The sequence below is a fragment of the Saccopteryx bilineata genome, chromosome 10, assembly GCF_036850765.1.
Source record: "Saccopteryx bilineata isolate mSacBil1 chromosome 10, mSacBil1_pri_phased_curated, whole genome shotgun sequence".
NCBI classification, from domain to species: domain Eukaryota; kingdom Metazoa; phylum Chordata; class Mammalia; order Chiroptera; family Emballonuridae; genus Saccopteryx; species Saccopteryx bilineata.
Window position 1 is genome coordinate 22,324,686 of NC_089499.1, and position 23,939 is coordinate 22,348,624.

Here is a 23,939-nt window from a genome sequence, read left to right on the forward strand (position 1 = left end):
CCTCATTTCAGGACCTAAAATAGCTTGGTTGCCGAGCAATGGAGCAACAGCCCCAGATGGGCAGAGCATCATGCGGTGGGGGGCTTGCCAGGTGGATTTCAGTTGGGGCGCATATGGGAGTTTGTCTCTCTGCCTCCCCACTTCTCACTTAAGAAAAAAAATAAGAATAATCACTCTTATTTATGGAGAGCTTACATTTCCAGTATCCTTGATTATGACAAAAACATTCATGATAGACTATACTGTTCCATTCAGCCTAGTCAAAGATATGTTTATTGAATTATGCCAAGCATTTTCATATACATTTTCTTAAGTTTTTCCATATTATCATCCCCATCTTACAAGATGGAGTCCAAAGTTGTCTGTGAACTAATTTGTCCAAAGGCATCCAAAGTGTACTCTATACCAGGGGTCCCCAAACTACGGCCCGCAGGCCACATGCGGCCCCCTGAGGCCATTTATCTGGCCCCCGCTGCACTTCTGGAAGGGTAACTCTTTCATTGGTGGTCAGTGAGAGGAGCATAGTTCCCACTGAAATATTGGTCAGTTTGTTGATTTAAATTTACTTGTTCTTTATTTTAAATATTGTATTTGTTCCTGTTTTGTTTTTTTTTACTTTAAAATAAGATATGTGCAGTGTGCATAGGAATTTGTTCATAGTTTTTTTTTATAGTCCGGCCCTCCAACGGTCTGAGAGACAGTGAACTGGCCCCCTGTGTAAAAAGTTTGGGGACCCCTGCTCTATACACTTTTCATTCTCTGCACATCGCGTCCTAATATCTCCAAGTCTCATACTTCACCTGTGGCCCTAAGCATCAACCACCATATCACCAAAAACCACTAGTTTCACATCGGAAACAAACTCTCCGATAATTCACCAGGTGCAGCATATCTGGCTATGATCTGAGTTTGGAATAATTTCCTCTGCCTACTTGCTTCAGGAGTTCACTCTGACATTTCTGTTGTTACAGCTATTTTTTTTAGTAATAAAGTGCTTCTCTTTAGACACGCATGTTTACCTTGTGACACTATACCTTAATTATTTTTTCCTTCTTATCTGGAGGTTTACCCAACTTTGCCAAGTGTTCACTAGAGATGTCTTCCTTCCCTAGGGTGGGGGGTTAGGGAATCACAAATCCTTCCTGTATCCTCTAAAAAGAACACATTCTTTTATACCAGGCACCAGTAAATTTTTTCTGTAAAGGAACAGATTGTAAATATTTTAAGTTTTGTGAACCCCATGGTCTCTGTCACAACTGCTCAACTTTGTCCTTGTCCGAGAGTAGCCAGAAACAGTATGCAAATGAATGAGAGTGGCTGTGTTCCAATAAAACTTTATGAAAATTGTCTGGTCCATTGGCTGCAGTTGGCCAATACCGATTTCATAAATCTATCATTTTCTACTGTTAGATTTAACTTTTCCCCACTTATTTATTGTACTTTTTTTTTTCTATTTTGGAGCTCTGATATAGATAGATAAGGAAAACCAGATACTCCACTGGGATATTTTAAGGTGGTGAGCATTCATGCATACTCTGAAAATAATTTGTGTATGGGAAATTTGCATTTAAGAAAAAAAATTTAATGAGGAAAGAAAAGGAAAAGATCGTTTCTGACCTGGATTGAAGAATATATCACATAAGGAGAAAACAAAATTAATATTGGCTAACTAATATTAGATAATTAATATTCCATATAAATGAAAGTCTGAGAGATTTGCTGTACTTATTCATTCCCTGAAAAATGTTTGTTTTGTCTCTTTGCTCTAGGTCCTGGGATTACAATATAAAAAAAGACAAGTGTGGTCCTTGCCATACTGAATTTATGGTTTACATTTAACAAGTAATTGTTACAAAGGGTAAAGAATGTATGGACCCAGCATGCACAGGGTGAAAAGGGAGCTTGACTAGAAGGAACAGGCAAGGAGTAAACTGTATAAAGAAAGTGATTGAGGCCCTGGCTGGTTAGCTCAGTGGTAGAGCATCAGCCTGGCATGCAGGAGTCCCAGGTTCGACTCCCAGCCAGGGCACACAGGAGAAGCACCCATCTGCTTCTCCACCCCTCCTCCTCTCCTTCCTCTCTGTCTCTCTTCCCCTCCCGCAGCCAGGGCTCCATTGGAGCAAAGATGGCCTGGGCGCTGAGGATGGCTCTGTGGCCTCTGCCTCAGGGACTAGGATGGCTCTGGATGCAACAGAGCGACGCCCCAGATGGGCGTCTGACCGCCTCCCCATTTCCAACTTAAGAAAAAAAAAGTACAAAAAGAAAAAAAAAAGAAAGTGATTGAGGTAAGTGGGAGGAAACTGGCAGATGGCTTTGGAATTTGAAGAAGGATGTTGAATATGCATCTATATGACTTTGAAAAGCTAATGGCAGACATAGAGATAGAAAGTGACAATTTAAGGGGTTGGGAGGTTTAGAAAAAAATTAAAACATTTTAATGACCTTTCAGATGAACTAGGGATAGGGGTGGAAGCAGGAAGGGTGGAAGCTAGGAGAAACTAGGTGGCAATTCTAAATGAGCAGGTTCGGTGCTCCAGGAAACAGTAGTCGCCAATTTGCCCGGAGCATGAAGAGCAGAAAAGAGAGTAAACCGGAACTAGGGCCAGAAACAAAAGTTAGAGCCAGATGGCGGAAGGCTTTGAATGCCAGGATAAGGAATGAGATTGTCTTAAGAGACTGCAGGGGACCTGAGTGGTCAGGAGCAGGGTCTGAACTGGGCAAGTTTTAGGAAAATATGAATTATAGAGGGAAAGATTGGAGCTAAGAAAAACAGGTAAGAGAGACTCTGTGAACAGTCCAAGTAATGAGGGCTAGGAGATGAACCGAATGGGGTTATATTGTATTGTGAAATTGCTTCCCTTCTCTGTAAACTCTTTTGAGTTAAAGGCAGCATCTGTTCTTCTGCCTGTGGCACAGTTTTTTACTGGAGGAAGAACAGCACTGTATTCAGTGGCTGCTTACAATGTCTTTCCTTGTGCTCTGCTATGTTTTAATTACATTTGACATTCATAGCACACTATTATCCAGTGGCACTGAATTGAAGAAATGTAGCTTCATTTGAAATCGAACAAAAGTGAGGACACGTAATTATATAATAATACATCATTACTTAAAAGATAGGAGATTTTTAGACTTACTATACCCGTGTCTTCCTACCTACCACCCCACTCTCATATCTTGCTTGGATTCAGTTATAAGAAACCTTACCCCACAATTTAATTATAACCATCCACCCTAAACCAGGAGCACTTTTAAAGTAACAAAGAATTCAAAAACTAAATTAGGAATTAAGAGAAGGTGGTACCTTTTTATTATGGAGACTTTCAGAAATAAATTTAAATGTTAATCTCTTCCACAAACACATTCACAGACACACCCAGAAATAATATTTTACCAGCTATCTGGGCATCCCTTAGCCCAGTCAAGTAGACACACAAAACTGACCACCATATTTAGGTTAAATTGGTTTTTATTACTTAAAGCATTTACATGGACCAAAGACACAACTCTAAAACTAATTACATTCAGACAAGTGTAGTTTCCTTCTCTTTCCCCTTCATCTGTGCCCTTCTTCCCTTTGTTGAGAGCCATTTCTATTTATTTTTGGTTTACTGTTTCATTTTTTAAAATCACATGCACTTTTATATTCCTTTCTTTAAAAAGAAAGCATAGTTTGCATACTATTCTGAAGAGGACAGTGTGTAGAAGTCTATAAAACAAAGTTCTACACTGATCTGTGGTGGTGCAGTGGATAAACCATTGACCTGGAAATGCTGAGATCGCCGGTTCGAAACCCTGGGCTTGCCTGGTCAAGGCACATATGGGAGTTGATGCTTCCTGCTCCTCCCCCCTCCTCTCTCTCTGTCTCTCTCTCTGTCTCTCTCTCTGTCTCTCTCTCTCTCCTTTCTAAAATGAATAAATAAGTTTTTAAAAAAACCCTAAGTTCTACAAATCTAACATTACTATTTTTATAAAAGTTATTAGATATCTTTATCATTATATTCAGATCTATTTTGATCATGTATGAAATCACTATGTTCACATAATAGAAAATAAATCATTAGCATTAATTTCTGTTAAGTTAGAACTCTGATAATATACGAAAGGAAACACTTTGCCTGGTTAACTATGTGCCAGGCACTGTTTTAAAGCACTTTTCAAACACTATCTTATTTAATTCTCATAACAATCACACCAGGTAAGTTCTATTATTAACCTCATTTTAGAAATGGAGAAACTAAAGCAAGAGAGGTTAAGAAAATTGTCAGAGATCTGCAGAGATCTCAGAGCTAGGATTCGAACTGCATATCCTTGCTCAGAATCCAGGCTCTTAACTGGTTCCCCATGCTGCCCTGCCCCACGGTCAGACACTTAACTTGTATTCTTTTCTTTGCTATTATAGCAACATTGCAGGAAACATCCTTGAAGAAAAATTTTTAGTTTTAATCAATGCTATCAAAACAATGCTCATTTATCTACATGGGATGTCTGAGATGAAACATAAGCATATTTTTAATTAAGTATTTTGGAATATTGTTATTATCTTTCACAAAAAAAGTGAGAAGGAATTCTGTTGTACTGACAATGTGTTCTTAATTCAACTTTATTGAAGTTATAATTTGCATACAATACAATGTATCAAATTTAATTATATGGTTTGGTGTTTTTTTGTTTGTTTGTTTGTTTTTTGTATTTTTCCAAAGTTAGAAGTGGGGAGGCAGTCAGACAGATTTTTGCATGTGCCCAACGGGGATCCACCTAGCATGCCTATCAGGGGCAATGCTCTGCCCATCTGGGGCATTGCTCCGTTGTGGCCAGAACCATTCCAGCGCCTGAGGCGGAAGGCTTGGGGCCATAATCAGTGCCCAGGCCAACTTTGCTCCAATGGAGCGTTGCCTGCAGGAAAGGAAGAGAGAGAGAGAGAGGAAGGAGAGGGGGAAGGGTGGAGAAGCAGATGGGTGCTTCTCCCGTGTGCCCTGGCCGGGAATCGAACCGGGGACTTCCACACACCAGGCCAATGCTCTACCGCTGAGCCAACCAGCCAGGGCCTTATATGGTTCGGTGTTTTGACAAATGTACACACTCATGTAACTAACACTGCAGTCAAGAAATTGAATATTTCTAACACCCCCCAAAGTTCCCTTGTCCCCATTTGTACTTCCCATAAGTTTTGAGAACTGATTCTTTTTACTTACAATATACTGTTTAGGGGGATAAATAAACTTAAAAATATAGGCCATTATTCCCAAATTAACTATCTTCAGGCAGAAGTTAATTTTTATACTTGTCTGTTTTCTTTCTGCTAGAATCCCTGTCAGAAAGCATTGACTTGAAGCTATCAATATTAAATGCTGCTTTCACTATGCGAGCTGAAAGCTGACATCCACGATGCCGTTGATACCAAGCCTGAAACTCTCATGTCTCATGGGGTACTCTCACCAGACAGCCCTGTCTTTTTGGATATGTATACTTGACATTCATTTAGATAAAGGGACACATCTCAATAGCTAGAGCACCCTGTTACCCTGAGGGAGTCTTATGTATCTGTCCAAAAGATGGGAAATTTCAGGTTTTTGAATGATTGGAAAATTTCACTTTTAGTCAAAAGTATAAAAAATGAGTTCTGTAGACATGACCAACTCTATAAGCGTGTAGTCATGGAATATTATCATTTTAACATTGGCATCTGTTCACAAGAAAACGAAAGGCCAAAGAAGGTAAATGGTTTGTATAAGGTAGCATCATGTAAGGCAGGGGTCCCCAAACTTTTTTCACAGGGGGCCAGTTCACTGTCCCTCAGACCGTTGGAGGGCCAGACTATAAAAAAAACTATGAACAGCCCTGGCCGGTTGGCTCAGTAGTAGAGCGTCGGCCTGGCGTGCAGAAGTCCTGGGTTCGATTCCTGGCCAGGGCACACAGGAGAAGCGCCCATCTGCTTCTCCACCCCTCCCCCTCTCCTTCCTCTCTGTCTCTCTCTTCCCCTCCCGCAGCCAAGGCTCCATTGGAGCAAAGATGGCCTGGGCGCTGGGGATAGCTCCTTGGCCTCTGCCCCAGGTGCTAGAGTGGCTCTGGTCCCGGCAGAGCGACACCCCGGAGGGGTAGAGCATTGCCCCCTGGTGGGCAGAGCGTGGCCCCCTGGTGGGCGTGCCGGGTGGATCCTGGTGGGGCACATGCAGGAGTCTGTCTGACTGTCTCTCCCCGTTTCCAGCTTCAGAAAAATACAAAAAAAAACTAGGAACAAATCTCTATGCACACTGCACATATCTTATTTTAAAGTAAAAAAAACAAAACGGGAACAAATACAATATTTAAAATAAAGAACAAGTAAATTTAAATCAACAAACTGACCAGTATTTCAATGGGAACTATGCTCCTCTCACTGACCACCAATGAAAGAGGTGCCCCTTCTGGAAGTGCGGCGGGGGCCGGATAAATGGCCTCAAGGGGCCGCATGCGGCCCGGGCCCCAGGCCGTAGTTTGGGGACCCCTGATGTAAGGGATAGATGGGTTAAAAAAAAAACACTTTTCTAATGCAGTAAACTCTCTCTTTGTCCCAAATCTCAGCCTGTTGTCCCAATCTTATGTTCTTTTCACAGCATCGTACTGACTTTTCATATTGGTTGTGGTTAGGCATCTTCTTGGTGTGGAGTAGTATAAGTTCTTTATATATTTTGGAAATTTATCCGTCATCAGATGTATCTTTGGCAAATATGTTCTCCCATTCGGTGCGTTCTCTTTTCATTTTGTTGATGGTTTCCTTTGCTGTGCAAAAGCATTTTAGTTTAAAGTAGTCTCATTTGTTTATTTTCCCCTTTGTTTCCCTTGCCTGAGGAGATATATCAGCAAAAATATTGCTACAAGAGATGTCTGGGATTCTACTGCCTATGCTCTCTTCAAGGATTTTTGTGGTTTCACAACATACCCTTAAGTCTTTTATCCATTTTGAGTGTATTCTTGTGTTGGTGGTCTAGTTTCATTTCTTTGGTATGTACCTGTCCAATTTTCCCAACACCATATATTGAGGAGACTTTACTCCACCATATGTTCTTGACCTTTTTATCAAATATTAATTAACTATAAAGGCATAGGTTTATTTCTGAGCTCTCTGTTCTGTTCCAATGATCTATATGCCTGTTTTTATGCTACTATCAGGCTATTTTGCTTACAATGGCCTTGTAGTATAGTTTGATATTGGGTAGTGTAATACCTCTAAATTTGTTCTTCCTTCTCAAGATTGCTGAGACTATTTGGGGTCTTTTGAGGTTCCATACTAATTTCTGAAATATTTGTTCCAGATTGGTACAATATGCCATTGGTGTTTTATTAGTAATTGCACTGAATCCATAGATTGCTTTAGGCAGTACTGATATTTTAATGATGTTAATTCTTCCAATCCATGAACATGGTATATGCTTCTAGTTATTTGTATTTTCCTCAATTTATTTCTTCAATATCTTATAATTTTCCAAGTATGTTTTTTTTATATTATTGGTTAAATTTATTCCTAGATGCCTATTTTTTATTGCTATAATAATAAGTGGGACTGTTTTCTTAATTTCTATTTCAGATAGTTCATTATTGGTGTATAAAAATGCCCCTGATGTCTGAATATTAATTTTGTATCTGGCTACTTTACCAAATTCATTTATCAGTTTTAGCACATTTTTGGTGGAGTCTTTATAGTTTTTTATGTATACTATCATGTCATCTGCAAGTAATGACAGTTTTACTTCCTCTTCTTCAATTTGGATCACTTTTCTTTCTTTTTCCAGTGCTATATTGAATAAGAATGGTGAACATAGACATCCCTGTCTTACTACTGATCTTAAGGGAAATACTTTTAGTTTTTGCCCATTCAGTATGATGTTGGCTGTGGATTTGTCACCTTTATTATGGTGAGTATGATCCTTCTATTTCTACTTTGCTGAAAGTTTTTATAAATTGATGCTAGATTTTATTGAATGTTTTTTTCTGTATCTATTGATATGATCATGTGATTTTTATCCTTTATTTTGTTTATATGATGGATCACATTTATTGGTTTATGAATGCTGTACTTTCTTTGCATCCCTGGAATAAATCCCACTTGGTCATGGTATATGACCTTTTTAATGTATTGCTGGATTTGGCTTGCTAATATTTTCCTATGAATTTTAGCATCTATGTTCATCAAGCACATTGGCCTATAATTTTCTTTCTTTGTAGAGTCTTTATCTGGTTTGGGAGTTAGGATAATGCTGGACCTGCAAAATAAGGTTGGAAGTCTTCCCTCCTCTTGGATTTTTTGGAATAGTTTGAGAATAATAGGTGCTAGTTCTTCTTTGAATGTATGGTACAATTTGCCTGTGAAACCATCTGGTCCAGGACTTTTGTTTGCCAGGAGCTTTTTAGTTATGCTTCAATTTCATTAGTTGTAACTGGATGACCACACTTTGCAGTATCATTACAATATCAGTTGCAAATCAACCTTATTACACCCATACTCATATTTCCTTGGTATAACATATACCTTCTCAAACAGCATGCTGTGACAGAGTGGGAGGAGGGGGAACACACATGCAACATTTCAGCAAAAATCTAACTGTTGTCAAACACCATGGAAAAGAGCCACTCAATTATCTATTGGAAAGGAAGCTGCTGCATGCTTCACAGAATGGTCCCTTGTGATACTGTGGTGAGTCCCACAAGATCGTTTAAAGCAGGGGTCAGGAACCTATACCTCGTGAGCCAGATGTGGCTCTTTTGATGGCTGCATCTGGCTTGCAGACAAATTTTTAATAAAAAAAATTATAACGTTAAAAATAGAAAACATTCTCATGTATTACAATCCATTCATTTCCTACCGCTCATGTTCATGGTTGCGGGTGGCTGGAGCCAATCACAGCTGTCCTCTAGGACAACATCAAATTTTTATTGGATAATGCATAACATACACGAGTCATTGTATGGCTCTCATGGAATTACATTTTAAAATATGTGGTGTTCATGGCTCTTTCAGCCAAAAAGGTTCCTGTCTCCTGGTTTAAAAAGTATGTAACCTTAAAAACTAGTGACTTTTTTTAATGCAAAAGAGAAGCATGTCCATTTGGAAAAAATTAATAACAACAATAAATAAGTAAATAAATTAATTAATTAAAATTATCCCTTATATTTAAAATTCATTTTCACTGTTAATTGGTGTATGCCTTTCCAAATTATTTTTTTAAAGGTTTCAAGTCTTTATTAGCTTAGTTTTAATAACACAATCAATATATGAATGTCATTTTCTTCCTATTAATCATAGTAGGGAATATTGTTAAGAGGATAGAGCTGAGATTACGTAGTTAGTGTCTAGGATCTGCCACTTATTAGTCATCTGACACTGAATAAATCAATCTTTTCATGTTTCAGTTTCCTCATCTATAAAATAGCTATAATTTTAGTGTTCACTTCCTAGCCTTGTTGCCAGAATTAAATGAATTGATATATGGAAAATATTTAGAAGAGAACCTGATACTTATTATCATTATTACAATATCATCATTACTATGAAATAATTTAATCAATATAGATTCCTTGAATGCTTCTCTTGCCGACTACTTCTCTCCCCAATAACAATCCCCTCTACATAGATAGCCCACATTAGCCATACAACACAAGTTAACTGTCCCAGCGGTATGATCTCTAAGGATAAATTTATGGTAGTGTTTTGGCTTCTGCGAGATTTAAGAGGATTAAGAGAAGGAAACACATCAAGTATCTTGAAAAAGCTTGTTGAATAGAGTATAACTGGGACAGGAATTGTTGGGCAAAAGCTAAGTGATTTCGGCCCTGGCGGGTTGGCTCAGTGGTAGAGCATCGGCCTGGCGTCCAGGAGTCGGTTCGATTCCCGGCCAGGGCACACAGGAGAAGTGCCCATCTGCTTCTCCACCCTTCCCTCTCTCCTTCCTCTCTGTCTCTCTCTTCCCCTCCTGCAGCCAAGGCTCCATTGGAGCAAAGTTGGCCCAGGCGCTGAGGATGGCTCTGTGGCCTCTGCCTTGGGCGCTAGAGTGGCTCTGGTTGCAGCAGAGTGATGCCCCAGATGGGCAGAGCATTGCCCCTGGTGGGCATGCCGGGTGGATCTTGGTCAGGTGCATGCAGGAGTCTGTCTGACTGCCTCCCCATTTCCAACTTCAGAAAAATACAAAAAAAAAAAAAAAAAAAAAAAAGCTAAGTGATTTCCTTTATTGTGGAAAAAGTATTTGATTGTAAAACAGCCCTGCTTCTTTACAGGTTTAGCTCAGGGGAAGCAAATGATTGAGGTGCTGCTCTGGCCAGTCTTGACTGTTGCTGCTAACGCTGGACAGAAGTTTACACCTTTACCTACATATGTGGGGAATGTTAGAAGCAGTTCTGCCTGAGTTCCATTTTTCTTTCATTTCAGAGATTTTTATCCTTTGAAACTCAATCTCAAATATCTTCTGTCTGCTTTTCACTTCATGTTAATGTTAATTGTTATTCTAACTATAGTCTAGTTTTCTCCTCATCGCTGGAAACATCACTATTCACAGCTCACGGGTTGTCAGCTGCTATTTCTTACCACCGTTGGAGAAGAACTATCTCTTTTGACTTAGTTCAAGTTCTAGGCAAAATAGGTCTAGATTTGGTCAGGTGCTGACCTCGTGAAACAATCAACTATGCCCAGGGAGACTGAGGTCCTGTAAAAGCATGACAGCCCTTGCTAGAAGCACTTGCTGAGAATGGTGGGAGAGCATTTCCCATAAAGGGAGGTAGGAATGGGTGGGATATGTTGCTCTTCTAATGATGTTGGGAGTTAAGCAGTCCGAAGCACCACCATGACCCTTTCTTAATTTCCTTCTGCTCTCTGCCTGTGTAGCACCTCCCTTTCATTACTCAGCAGCATGCTGTGGGTGTGACTTCTGCTCTTGTATGCCATTGGTACCATCTGCTCCTGCCTTGTCTCCTTTGATGTCATTATACAGATGGCAAGGGCACAATGGGAAGTGGCACTTAGTTCAATATGGTAGCTCTGGATACATCAAGCCTGTCCTTGAATCAATGCTGCTGTTAAGTAATCCAGCTCATGTGTAAGTCTAATAATGGCACCATTATTACATTTTGGTTTAGCCTCTGAAATCTCATTATAAATTACTGGAACTATTTGCATCCATTCCAAAATACGCATCTTCTACAGCATGGGAATCCATATGCATGATTGTTTTTAAGGTAATCTGGTAAATTTCTAAGAAATGATGACAATTTGCTAATAACAACCCACCAGAGTTCAGGAAATATTTTTGATATCAATAACAATAAAAATTGTCTTATAAATGTGCTTGTTAATTTGACCATGTAGGTGTCAGAGCTAATCAGTCAACAGTTACAGCTAATGCAGAAAAGAAGAAAAATTAATATTCATTAGATTCTTGTTTACACTTTTGTTGTCAAGGTTAATCAGTTTGCTTTGAGCACAATGTTTCACTCTTATTAAAGTCATTAGTATCCCTCAGTACACGAAGAGCACTCAGGTTTCACAAATTTGTTTGATTTATACATTGCACAGGGACCAGGCTTAGGCCATATTTTGCAGGGATTTAGACATAAGTCTTTATTTAGACCATCCAGTTATTACTCTTCACAATAGATAGCTTAAAACATCAAGTTCGGTAACATTTCTCAATCGCAGGAACTCACAAGTATTCAGCCTTCCGGCTTTAACACAAACATTACAAAGACTCATCAAACAGTACCAGCCAGGTAATGATGATGCAAAAAAGAATTTTTGGTATTTCTGTTTACTTTTGTACCAAAAATGATCTTTGTAAACAGCGGGACTGTGATTAGAAATTTTTACTGAAAAACAGTGTATCCAGCTAGTATTCCATGGATATGATCTTATTAGAGGATCAGTTTTTTTCTATTAAAAATAGAATAGAATTAGAATCTACAAAGATAGTTTGTTCTGTTGAGGTTAAAATGCAACTGTTGGTTTTTTCCCTTGAATTTATTTTCAATTACAGTTGAGGAACACTATTATATTAATTTCAGGTGTACAACATAGGGATTAGACATTTATATAATTTAAGAAGTGATCACTCCGATTGTTTTCTCTTTTCTTAATCCTATATCCCAATGGTTTGGTATTTTAATGACTAGATGCTCTAGATGTATGCCCCTTGGCTATAACAAATAGAACAAATAATAACCTACTGTTATTATTTGCAAATACGTTCTTATGATAAGGAATGAGGACAAAGAACTCTTGAGTAATTGCCATTAGAGGACATAATTGTTCTCAATCTAAAAACATATTTAGTAAACAAAATACATTTATACAGTAGGAGAGTTTATTCATACTTTGGTGGGGTGAGGACCATTTGTTGTCAATCAACTGCGGTAGATTTTCCTCCTGAAATCATTTAAAAATAATTGCACATTCCATTAGAGCACTCTATATGTATATAACTTAGATCATATATAGAACTGCCAGCATAAAATGGTCTCTATAATACTATAGAAGTATAGATTAAGTACAGTGTAGTACTTTGGGAATTGCATTTATTATTTATGAGTGAGAAAAAAGTAAATCTGTATCCAGTTTGGACATGGTCATCTATTTCTTTGAGTCTTGGTTTGGCTTCTCAACTTACTGACTATCTAAAATTGTACTGTACAGTACAGCAGCCACTAGCCACATATAGGTACTAAAAGTTTAAATTAATTAAAACTAATTAAAATATAAAGTTCAGTTTTTCAGTGTTTCGTATTCACATGGAACTATCAATTGTCATATTAAACAACCCAGATTAGAATATTCTTGTCATCTCTAAAATTTTTACTGGACAGCACTGATCTAAAACTTAAGCAGTCCTCATCAATCACAAAAGGGATGGATTCTTTCATCACTTCCCAGGAGATTTTTATTTCAAGATTGCCTAATAAAGACATATTTTCCCATCTCACCTGCAAAGGTCATCATCAAACAATAACAGGAACAAGAAACAAACAAACAAACACCAAGATTTTGTTGCCAATGAACCTAGGAGATGTTTAATTCAAAGAAAATATGAATGTAGAAAAAGATGGAGAAATCAAAAGTGATGTTGCAAGTGGGAAGGGGGGAGGTCATGTGAAAGTGATTGTGTATGTGTGCGCGTGCACATGAAGGGTGATAGCCAGAAGCCAGATGTGCTTTACGGAACCTGAGAAAGGCTTAGGGACTGGAGGTAGGGTAAAAAAAAAAAACAGGGCGTTTGTACTCTTCACTTCTATCCTGTATGGTCAAAGCGGTTCTTTTGTTCTACTCTAGTAAAAATCTGGATATTTATTCTCTAGAGTATCCAAACTACAGGATACATTGATCTAGATTGGGAACACCAGGCACAGAGGACAGTGGAATAGGGCGGCATACTGAAAACAATGTTAATGAGTGAATACCAACTTCCTGGGTGGGGAGAACTCAGTTGTCTTCTTTTCTTATCTATTTCCTGACCACCAGCAGCCAGGTTAGTTATTCCTCCCTGTCATCGCCTCATCTCCAAAATGGGGGACTAAACTCTCCCTCTGTGGAGAGGACAAACAACTCTAGAAGAAAGACATAATGACACCATCATCCACAGACCACAGGCAAAAAACCGACGGGTCTCTAGTGCCCTGCAATACACCCACCAGCACATGCCCCTACCCTTGTACAAAGAGACGCCAGGCAATTTCTTAGTACCTCACTCTTAAACAAAAAAAGCCGGGCTCGTGATGACTAGGCAATTGAGGATGATCTCCAACAGAAAGAAAGACTCTTCAATAAGAAAAGAGGGCAAGGTAGAAATCAGAAAGAAGAAAAGAAAATGTAAGAAGAAGAAAACCTCAAAGAAAACATTAAAGAGATAAGAGAAATATTGCACAAATAAGACAAGTACAGAAGACCATTAAAGGAAATGGAAAAAGACATTTAAAATATGAGAGCCAATATGATAAATTCAGTGGAAGCTTTGAAAGATAAAGGTGAGGAAATCTCCACCCAAATTTAACAACAACAACAAAAAGAGTTGGCAGTAAGAAAAATAAAACTGAGGCTCAACATCTAATGAATAGCAGTTCTGGGGCCGGGTAGGGAGTGGAAAATAGAAAAAGATGGATGCCAGCACAATGTATGGAAAAGAACCTATTCTGCCTGACCTGTGGTGGCACGGTGGATAAAGTGTCAACCTGGAAACGCTGAGGTTGCCGGTTCAAAACCCTGGGCTTGCCTGGTCAAGGCACATATGGGAGTTGATACTTCTTGCTCCTCCCCCCTTCTCTCTCTCTCTCTCTCTCCCCTCTCTATAATGAATAAATAAAATATTTTAAAAAAAAGAAAGAAAAAGAACCTATTCTATGGTACATGATTGTGAAACAAGAATGTTAGGGACAAAATAGATCCTAAGAAAGATGAGCCACATGAAAAAGAACAAGAATTAGAATGACATTGATCTTGTTAATAGTGAGCAGTCTGGTTTCTAGACACAATGGGAAGACAAAGGTTATATATATTATTTTAAAATATTGCTGTAAATACCAGAGTAGACAACAAAAATGCTGAAGATGATTTACGCTGGGCACAGGAGTGAGGAACTGGAGACAGAGGAATCAAGAGGCTGTCGTATTTTGTTAAAAGCCTTTTAGCATTGTTTGATATCAAAAATTAAGTGTCTCTACCATATGATAAAAATAAATTAAAAACAAAACTGGTTTCAAGAAAGTAATCTTGAATTTTAGTAACCGATTCTTATCAAACTCCAAATTAGAAAATAAACAACTAGAATTTGTGGGTCGAAATCTGAGAATTACCAAATTATAAAGTGTATGTCTAAAGGTTATGATGTAAAGTTGAATTGAGCATGTAATGAATAAGTATATGGACCCTTTTTTATGTGAGGATTTAAAGACAAAATACATAGCTATCATTGATATAATACAACTGTACCTTTTTAAAAGCAACTGTAACCACATTTCTAATCTTTCCCTCAGGATTCACAATAAGGACTTCTGAAATCATTCAGCAAGCAGAGAAAATATCTAATTGACTGACAAAGAACAATTTTTTCACGTTCAGTTTGTCAGAAAATGGTGCTAAAACTAGTTAAGCCTAACATCTTGACCATGACATTTTAGTATGTCAATGATTATACAAAAATTCTAAAAACACTCCTTTTCAGGGTGACTTTTCTGGAAGTTGAGATTTACCAACTAGGATAACAAACATCCAGATATATTATTATGGAAATCTTAAAACTCTTGTGTTTCCTACAAGGTTTTCCATCAGAGAATTGGTAATACTTCAAGAGTTTAATAGTACAGAGACCTTAAATTATCAATGAGGGTAAATTTAAAAAGAAAATCTGTGATTTTAAGTGTATTTTCCTCCTCCATATTAAAGTAGTAAAATGGAAATCTGTCAATTACCTGCAAAAGAATGTCTGGCCCTGGCCGGTTGGCTCAGCGGTAGAGCGTCGGCCTAGCGTGCGGAGGACCCGGGTTCGATTCCCGGCCAGGGCACACAGGAGAAGCGTCCATTTGCTTCTCCACCCCTCCGCCGCGCTTTCCCTCTCTGTCTCTCTCTTCCCCTTCCGCAGCCAAGGCTCCATTGGAGCAAAGATGGCCCGGGCACTGGGGATGGCTCTGTGGCCTCTGCCCTAGGCGCTAGAGTGGCTCTGGTCGCAACATGGCGACGCCCAGGATGGGCAGAGCATCGCCCCCTGGTGGGCGTGCCGGGTGGATCCCGGTCGGGCGCATGCGGGAGTCTGTCTGACTGTCTCTCCCTGTTTCCAGCTTCAGAAAAATGTAAAAAAAAAAAAAAAAAAAAAAAAAGAATGTCTGGTGGCTTCTTTTGCTTCGTGTGTAAAATATGAACTACTTACTTTTATCCAATTACCTACAACAATTCTCTCTTCTTTCCCTCATTTTTCTTAATACTTTGTCAGTTCAGGCCTGATGAATCAATCAATCTACTTGCTTTCTTCAAGCTGTTTCTTGTGTGTTTGTTTTTTTAGTTCCAGCTTTGTGCTTTCATCCATATTGTCTGTCTGCCTTGAATGTTTTCATTTCTCTCTCTCTCTATGAAACCATATTTCCGTCTACTCTAAAGCTTTGGCTCAAAGTTCTACTCCAGCAGGTCCTACATGATTGACACCAACTCTGACTGTTTTGTTGTTATTGTTAGGTTGGCTGACTGTTTTTATTATCATTTATTATTCTGGGCCCTTGTAAGAGTTATTAGAAATGTTAATTATTTAGTTTTCATGATGGACCAATTTAGAGCAAATTACCGATCAACATATCTCTATTGACTGTGGGCGTGCTTTTTGCTACCTACTAGAATTTCAACTCTATAATATCCTATGTAAAATTACTAAAAACTCTCTTTTATCCCTATGGAGATTATACTCATGTCAAATTATGGATTCACTGGTCTCATAAATCTGCTTTACATGCTTAGTGTATGTGTTTTTTATAGAGAGGCACTCTTCCAGTGTGAGGCCCTGTTCCCCTTCTGGTCGACCTTAGGCAGAGAAGAGGGTTGAGCCCTGGGGCACATCATAATTGACTACTGATGGGTCTAGGATTGCAATCTACCTGTTCTGGTGGTTTGGATGGGTAGAAGATGGATGAGTGGTACTCCAGCTCTGAATCTTCCCATACGTGGGCAATGCTTTGGTGCCTTGATATTATGCCCAAACCAGCCACCTGAGCTTCTTTTGTGGCTGTAAACCTCAAAATAGCCACTAGGCCTCCACTGACCATTCTAAGGCTATGTGGTTGAGGAGCCAGAGCAGAGGAAATGTTTCTCCCAGGGCTGCACCGTAGATCACTGTCTACCTTGCTCCCATTCCTTATGTCCTTTCATTTCTAAGGTTTGCTCTGGGTATTTAGTTTCTCCATAGTCTTCTTGGGAGGGGAGAAAGCTTATGTTAGTCACCCACCTTTTCAGGAAATGCTGCATCCCTCTAGGGTTTCTCAAACTTTTTGTGTCCCGTTGACCCTTTGGTCAAGCCTATATAGATTATTCTCCAAATAATACTTCTAAATGAATAAAATAGAAGGCATAACATCACAAAGGAAAATATTTATATTAAAGTACAGTTAACAAAATGTTACTAACATTCCATTTATGATAGTTATATATGTGTCCTCTTTATTAGTGTTTGATTTGATAACAACTATAATTTCTACTGGTGTTGAGTTACTCAATTTCCAGACAGCTGAAATTACTGTCATATGATATGAATGTGATTTCCATTAATAATAAAAGTCACAGATACTATAAATATGGCAATACACACATATTTTTAAAATTAATTTTTAAATTAGCAATATATAGATGTGGTAAAAACCTACTCTTGGGTAGTGAAATACAATTCTTTTTTCACCCCCCCCCAATACCTAACCCCTCAGTTTTCTGGTCTGGAAGCAGCTCCAGTCATCTGTTTGTGTGTCCATTTCAGAGAAATCCAGTGATATACAAGGGAGGGGAAGGAAGTTATGTTTTTTACTTGCTCAATTAATACATTTTGGAGATTATTTTATTTCAGCTAATATTTATTAAGGACATGTAGCATTCCACTGTATAAATTTATCATAATTATTTAACCAGTCTTCTGTTGACAGATGTTTATGCTGTTTCCAATCTCTCATTCTTATAAAGAATTAACATGTAATTTTGAAAATATGTAGCTTATATATGTTTTACAGACTATTAAAAATGAAATTGCTCGTTCAAAAGAAATATGCATTTTTAATTTAGAAGAATTTGGACAAATTGTTCTCCAAAGAAGTTGCACCAATTTCCATTTCTACCAATAATATGTGAGAGTTGTACGTAGTAACTGCATCATTTTTTTGGAACTGGTGTTATTTGGAAAAAGACTGGGAGTGAACTCACAATAATGTTACAAATATTTTCCTCACTTTTTATTTTTCTTTAGTACCTCATGCTACAGTTTAATAAATGTGGTTGTTTTCCTGACTTGTTTGTAAGTAGATTCACTTTTAGGGCGATGCCTTTTTCATCAGAGCCTGGCAGCCTAGGTCAGGATGCTAGGCATTGTTCTAACAAGTGTCTGGCAAATAGTTCATTAGAGCAATTGCCTGTCAGAAGGAAGAGCGGTGGTGGGTCTTGTGATTAACTTCTTTACCTACGTTATGTTAGAAGTTGAACACCAAATTCAAAGCATGTTTTCTTAGATGTTTAACTTTTCTTGGATGTTTAACTCATAAAATGTGATAAAGATAACTCTTGCCATTAATATTCTAATCACGATAGGGACTTAATGTACAGCATGATGGTCACTACAGTTAATACTATATCATGGATATACAAGTTGCTAAGAGTGTAGATCTTTTTTTTTTTTTGTATTTTTCTGAATTTGGAAATGGGGAGGCAGTCAGACAGACTCCCGCATGCGCCTGACCAGAATCCACCTGGCATGCCCACCAGGAGGCGATGCTCTGCCCACTTGGGGCGTTGCTCTATTATGACCAGAGCCATTCTAGCTCCTGAGGCAGAGGCCATGGAGCCATCCTCAGCGTCCAGGCCAACTTTGCTCCAATGGAGCCTTGGCTGCGGGAGGGGAAGAGAGAGACAGAGAGGAAGGAGAAGGGGAGGGGCGGAGAAGCAGATGAGCACCTTTCCTGTGCGCCCTGGCCGGGAATTGAACCCGGGACTCCTGCACGCCAGGCCGATGCTCTACCACTGAGCCAGGGCCACTAAGAGTGTAGATCTTAAAAGTTCTCATCACAAAAAAAAGAAATGGTAATTATGCAAAATAATGGAAGTATTACTTAATGTCAATATGGAAATCATTTTGTAATATACATACATCAAATCATTACCTTAAACTTATACAATGTTATATGTCAATTATATCTCAATAAAGCTGAAAAAAGGAATTATACATTACACAATAAATATATATGAAGGCAAATGACTAAAAGAGATGTTTCTTTAACAATCTTTCAGTTCTCTAAAGTTATTTCCATATAGGTCAGAGGAAAATTAGAGATACAAAAAATATAACACGAGACAATGTGAAGTTGATGAGAATGAATAGAAAGTTCATGGAATTCTAGCCTGCATTCATCTAAATGTTCTTTCACCCTGTACAGTAATCAAATTATAGAGTGACAACACTTGGCTCTAGGAATCTCAAAGGAGAGACTTTGAGAAAAAAAGTTATGACAATATGAGGATCTGAAAAACATACCATGTGAAAACTGATTCAAGAAATTGAAGCCTGACCAGGCGGTGATGCAGTGGATAGAGCATCAGACTGGGATGCTAAGGACTCAGGTTTGAGACCTCGAGGTTGCCAGCTTGAGCACAGGCTCATCTGGTTTGAGCCAAAGCTCAACAGCTTGGACCCAAGGTCACTGGCTCAAGCAAGGGGTTACTTGGTCTTCTGAAGGCCCGCCCGCAGTCAAGGCACATATGAGAAAGCAATCAATGAACAACTAAGGTGTCACAGTGCACAACGAAAAACTAGTGATTGATGCTTCTCATCTCTCTGTGCCTGTCTGTCCCTGTCTATCCCTCTCTCTGACTCTCTCTTTGTCTTTGTAAAGAAAAATAAAATTGGAGGTTATATTTTTGTTCTGAGGCTATGTGAGTTATGGTTCTGCCCTTGGCCTTGTGTGCAACCTTGGGATATTTACTTAATTTTCCTAAGTCTGTTTTCTCATATGCAAAAGGAGGATGACATCGCCTACTGTATCAGTCAGAATAATGGTGGCTTCGGGGAACTGAAAAGACAACTACCCTTGACCGAACCCATAAACGCATCACCTGTTTACTTATCAACACATCTAGAATTATGTCGTTTTAGGGTTAGTTCAGTGACTCCATAGTGTGAGGGTTCTAGGTTCTCTGTGATTTCTTTGATTTCCACCCCCCATTGTTGAAAAATTGCAGCAGCGGCTGTAAACATCTCATTTTCTCTATTTCAAGGGCAAAAGTTGAAAGCAGTAATAGGCAGGGAAATTGGGGGAAGGTGGGGAGAGGTCCACCAAACATGCTTCTCTCTCTCTTTAACAGGGAGGAAAAGTCTTTCCCAGAATTCCCTCCAGCAGATTTTTCTCTATGTCTCCTTGGCCAAAACTGAATTCCGTTTCTACTCTTAGCTGCAGGAGAGGTCAGAGAGAGGGGGCTGACAGTGTTGGCCACAAGCACCTCAGGCTATAATTATACATATTAAATGAGATAAGACATGTCAAATAATTTTCACAGGCACATGTTGTAAATATTCAAAAACAATGGTAACGATTATTTGTTACTGTTATTTTCTTTGAAAACATTTCAGTGGAGAGGCTTTCTAGTTTCTTTTAAATATTTGAGTGTTGTGATATATGGGAAGAGAACAGACTTTAAACCATGGTTTTCTATAGGTCTGCTTCAGACTGATAGTGGTTCTGTGTGGTAGTGAGTGCACTACAATAAAAGTCAAGCAGAACTGGAATGACCCCTGTTCTTTAGGTAGGGACTTCCTTTAGATAAGTTTGGGGTTCTTTGTAGTTGAAACTTCTATAACTCGATAGCACAGCAATCAGCAGCTCAATATGCACGATTCTTCTAATGGAAAATGGGCTTACTGTAATTTGGCGATGGGCTATGTTGCAATGTCTGGCTAGATCCAGAATTTCTAAAATGAGGATATCAAAAGACTAACCATTTCAACTCTACAGTTGCAATGAGATGCAGTCCATTCATTGTTCTCAGAGAATAGTTGCTTAGATACTGAAAGATACAAAATAATAGCATTTTTTTCTTCTTTAGTAGTACAAAGTTTATTTTATTTTTAGCTTTTGAAATTCTTAATACTGCTATCTTCAAATTAAAAATGAATATTGGGTCAGTAGCTCTCCCACAAGTTCTTTAGGATTGCACATTCTTGAAATGGTTGTATGCTTCTCATTTTAAGAATTTCTGTATTGTATACGCGTCCCCGCTCCCTTCATTAGGATTTGGTAAGAGTGCTATGAATGTGTTAGAATGGTGTGAATGATATTTGCTGTGTATGATTTGTTTCCCCTCCCCAAGCCTGCCAGGGGAGGGAGGTGTGATATCTCAGGAGACTCTTTCACCAGGTCCAAGTTTTAAATAAATGAAACTTGTACAGATTCCAACACACCATCTTGAGATAACCTCAGGCCCTGAAGTACACTGACAGGCAGAATGATCACAGCCAAGGCAGTAAAACTGTTGTTTGAAAAGAATTGCTGGATGGAAAACATTGGTAGTGGCTGAACCAAGGGAAAAGTGGACATCTGCATATTGAAAGGGAGCTTAACAGTAAGATAAACAGTGAAACCATATTCCCCCAAATTCATAGTTTTATGATGCTTTAAGCTGTCCCAGGAGCTGAAATCAGAGAGGCAAAGCTGCTGATTGAGAAACTCAGTTAACCCCTGAACATGCCATCTCCCCCCCCCCTCACATTTTCTCTTCAATCTCTTTCCATTTGTATTCCATTCCACCATTCACCAAAACTATTCTGTTCTGGTCACCAGTGTCCTACAGTTTGCAAAACCCTAGGACTGTTTTTCTATCCTCACTGTACTTGTTGTCTTCTATGCATCATTTAACAAAGTTGACAGCTTCTTCTACCTAGATGGCTTTGGTGACATCACATTCTTCTGGTGTTCGCTCCTCCTTTCCAGCTGCTCCTTCCTGTTTTGTTTTGTTTGTTTGTTTTCTGCATTACTCCAACTCCTATTTTTGAAGTATCACTGATCTTGGACTGGGTTTCCCTCTTCTCTTTTCTGTCCATATTCTCTAACTAAGGCTCAAAATTCCATCTTTAGCCAATGCTAATCTCTGTCTCCAGCCTAAAACTTCTCTGCGGAATCCACCTTTGTGGATGGCTAATACATTTCAAACTGAACATGCCCAGAAGGATTCACGGCACTCTCTTCTTCCCCTGATCAGCACAGAGCCTCATTCTCCCTGGCCTTCCCATGGTAAATGGTACCTTCATACATTCCGTTAATAATATCTGAAAACTGGGCCTTTTATCCAGTACTCCTTCACATCCAATCCATCAGCAATTCCTGTTAATGTACATTCCCAAACATACGTCAAGTTCACCCACTTCTTCCACCTCTGCCCCTGCCACCTGGTCCAAGCCATCGTCGCCTGTCATCTTGTACACTGCAGCAGCCTCCTCGCAGATCTCCCAGCCTCCTTTATGAGCTGCCCTTCCATTCATGCTTTGCACAGCAGCCCAAACTAGAATCAGAGTGGATCACTGCCCTACTCAAAACTTTTAAAGGGTTCTTACAGCAAGTTAAATAAAATCCAGACTCTTTATCATGGTCTGTGTGGTGCTTCATGTTCCAGCCGTGGCAGTGTTTTCAACAGCATAACAGTTCTTGATCCTTCTAATTAAGCCTCAGTCACACTGACCTAACACACGAGCTGGGATGTCATTCTCCCATCCAAGTACTAACCAGGCCCGACCCTGCTTAGCTTCCGAGATCAGACGAGATCGGGCGCGTTCAGGGTGGTATGGCCATAGACAGGGATGTCATTCTCAATACTTTACCTTAGAACAATACTGCTCACAAAAATTAGGGGATCAGAGAAGGTGCAGATACTTCAGTACTTTCAGCCTTTAGTATGATGCATTTTAACCAATGAAAAAAAAGTTGGTTTTGCATCTCATTTGCATAGTCGAACAACTTTCTTTGACGTTTGCCTTTCTGATGTTCTTGTTTAATAATAAAAAAAAATCACAGGCTTCCTTTTTTATCACTTCATATTCACTTTGAAATATTTCCTAATTTTTGTGAGCAGTATATTTATTTATGTATTTATTTAGACTGATAGGAAGATAGCTCTTGTCTCACTTTTAGAATCAAACCTGGAAAGTGTATGAAAAGCAGAAGCAAAGGCAAAAGCTAGAGACAAATTAGATTATAATAAGAGCCCTATTTGATGACCTCTCCTGAACCTTTTCGATTTCTAACAGGAATTATAAATATTAAAGCCATTACAGGTCTTGCAGGTAATTGAAGTGGATGTGATGAGCCATGTGTAGGACAGTGGAGAGAGGTGTACCAGTCAGCACATGCCCATGTAAAGGTATTCAAGGAAGGATTTTTTTTTTTTGTATTTTTTTTTTCTGAAGCTGGAAACGGGGAGAGACAGTCAGACAGACTCCCGCATGTGCCTGACCGGGATCCACCCGGCACGCCCACCAGGGGCAACGCTCTGCCCACCAGGGGGCGATGCTCTGCCCCTCCTGGGCATCGCTCTGCGGCGACCAGAGCCACTCTAGCGCCTGGGGCAGAGACCAAGGAGCCATCCCCAGCGCCCGGGCCATCTTTGCTTCAATGGAGCCTTGGCTGCGGGAGGGGAAGAGAGAGACAGAGAGGAAGGAGGGGGAGGGGTGGAGAAGCAGATGGGCGCTTCTCCTATGTGCCCTGGCCGGGAATCAAACCCGGGTCCCCCCGCACGCCAGGCCGACGCTCTACCGCTGAGCCAACTGGCCAGGGCCTCAAGGCAGGATTTTTAAAATGCTGTTCATGAGAGGCTAAGCCTGGCAAAGGGTCATATTTGACCAGTGAGCCACGAGTTTAAGATTCATATCTAGAATGAATATCTCTAGATGAATATCTCATATCTAATGAATATCTCATATTTCTTGTTAAATAAGTCAGAATTCCTAGACACATAAGTGCTGTGTTTTTATGCTTCTATACATGCATACTAAAAATGATATATAATCATACAATCAACAGTCAAACCATACTTGCTTTGTTAGCCTTTTAGATGCTTTTCTCTTTTCCTATCAAGGTTTTTAGAGAATTACAAATTGCAATATTATAGAAGCATATTTATTTAACCTAGTTTCCAGAAAATAAATCTTTGTGTGCCATCCAAGTACTTTTAAAGAGATCATGGAAATATTTAAAGAGCAAAAGTGATCATT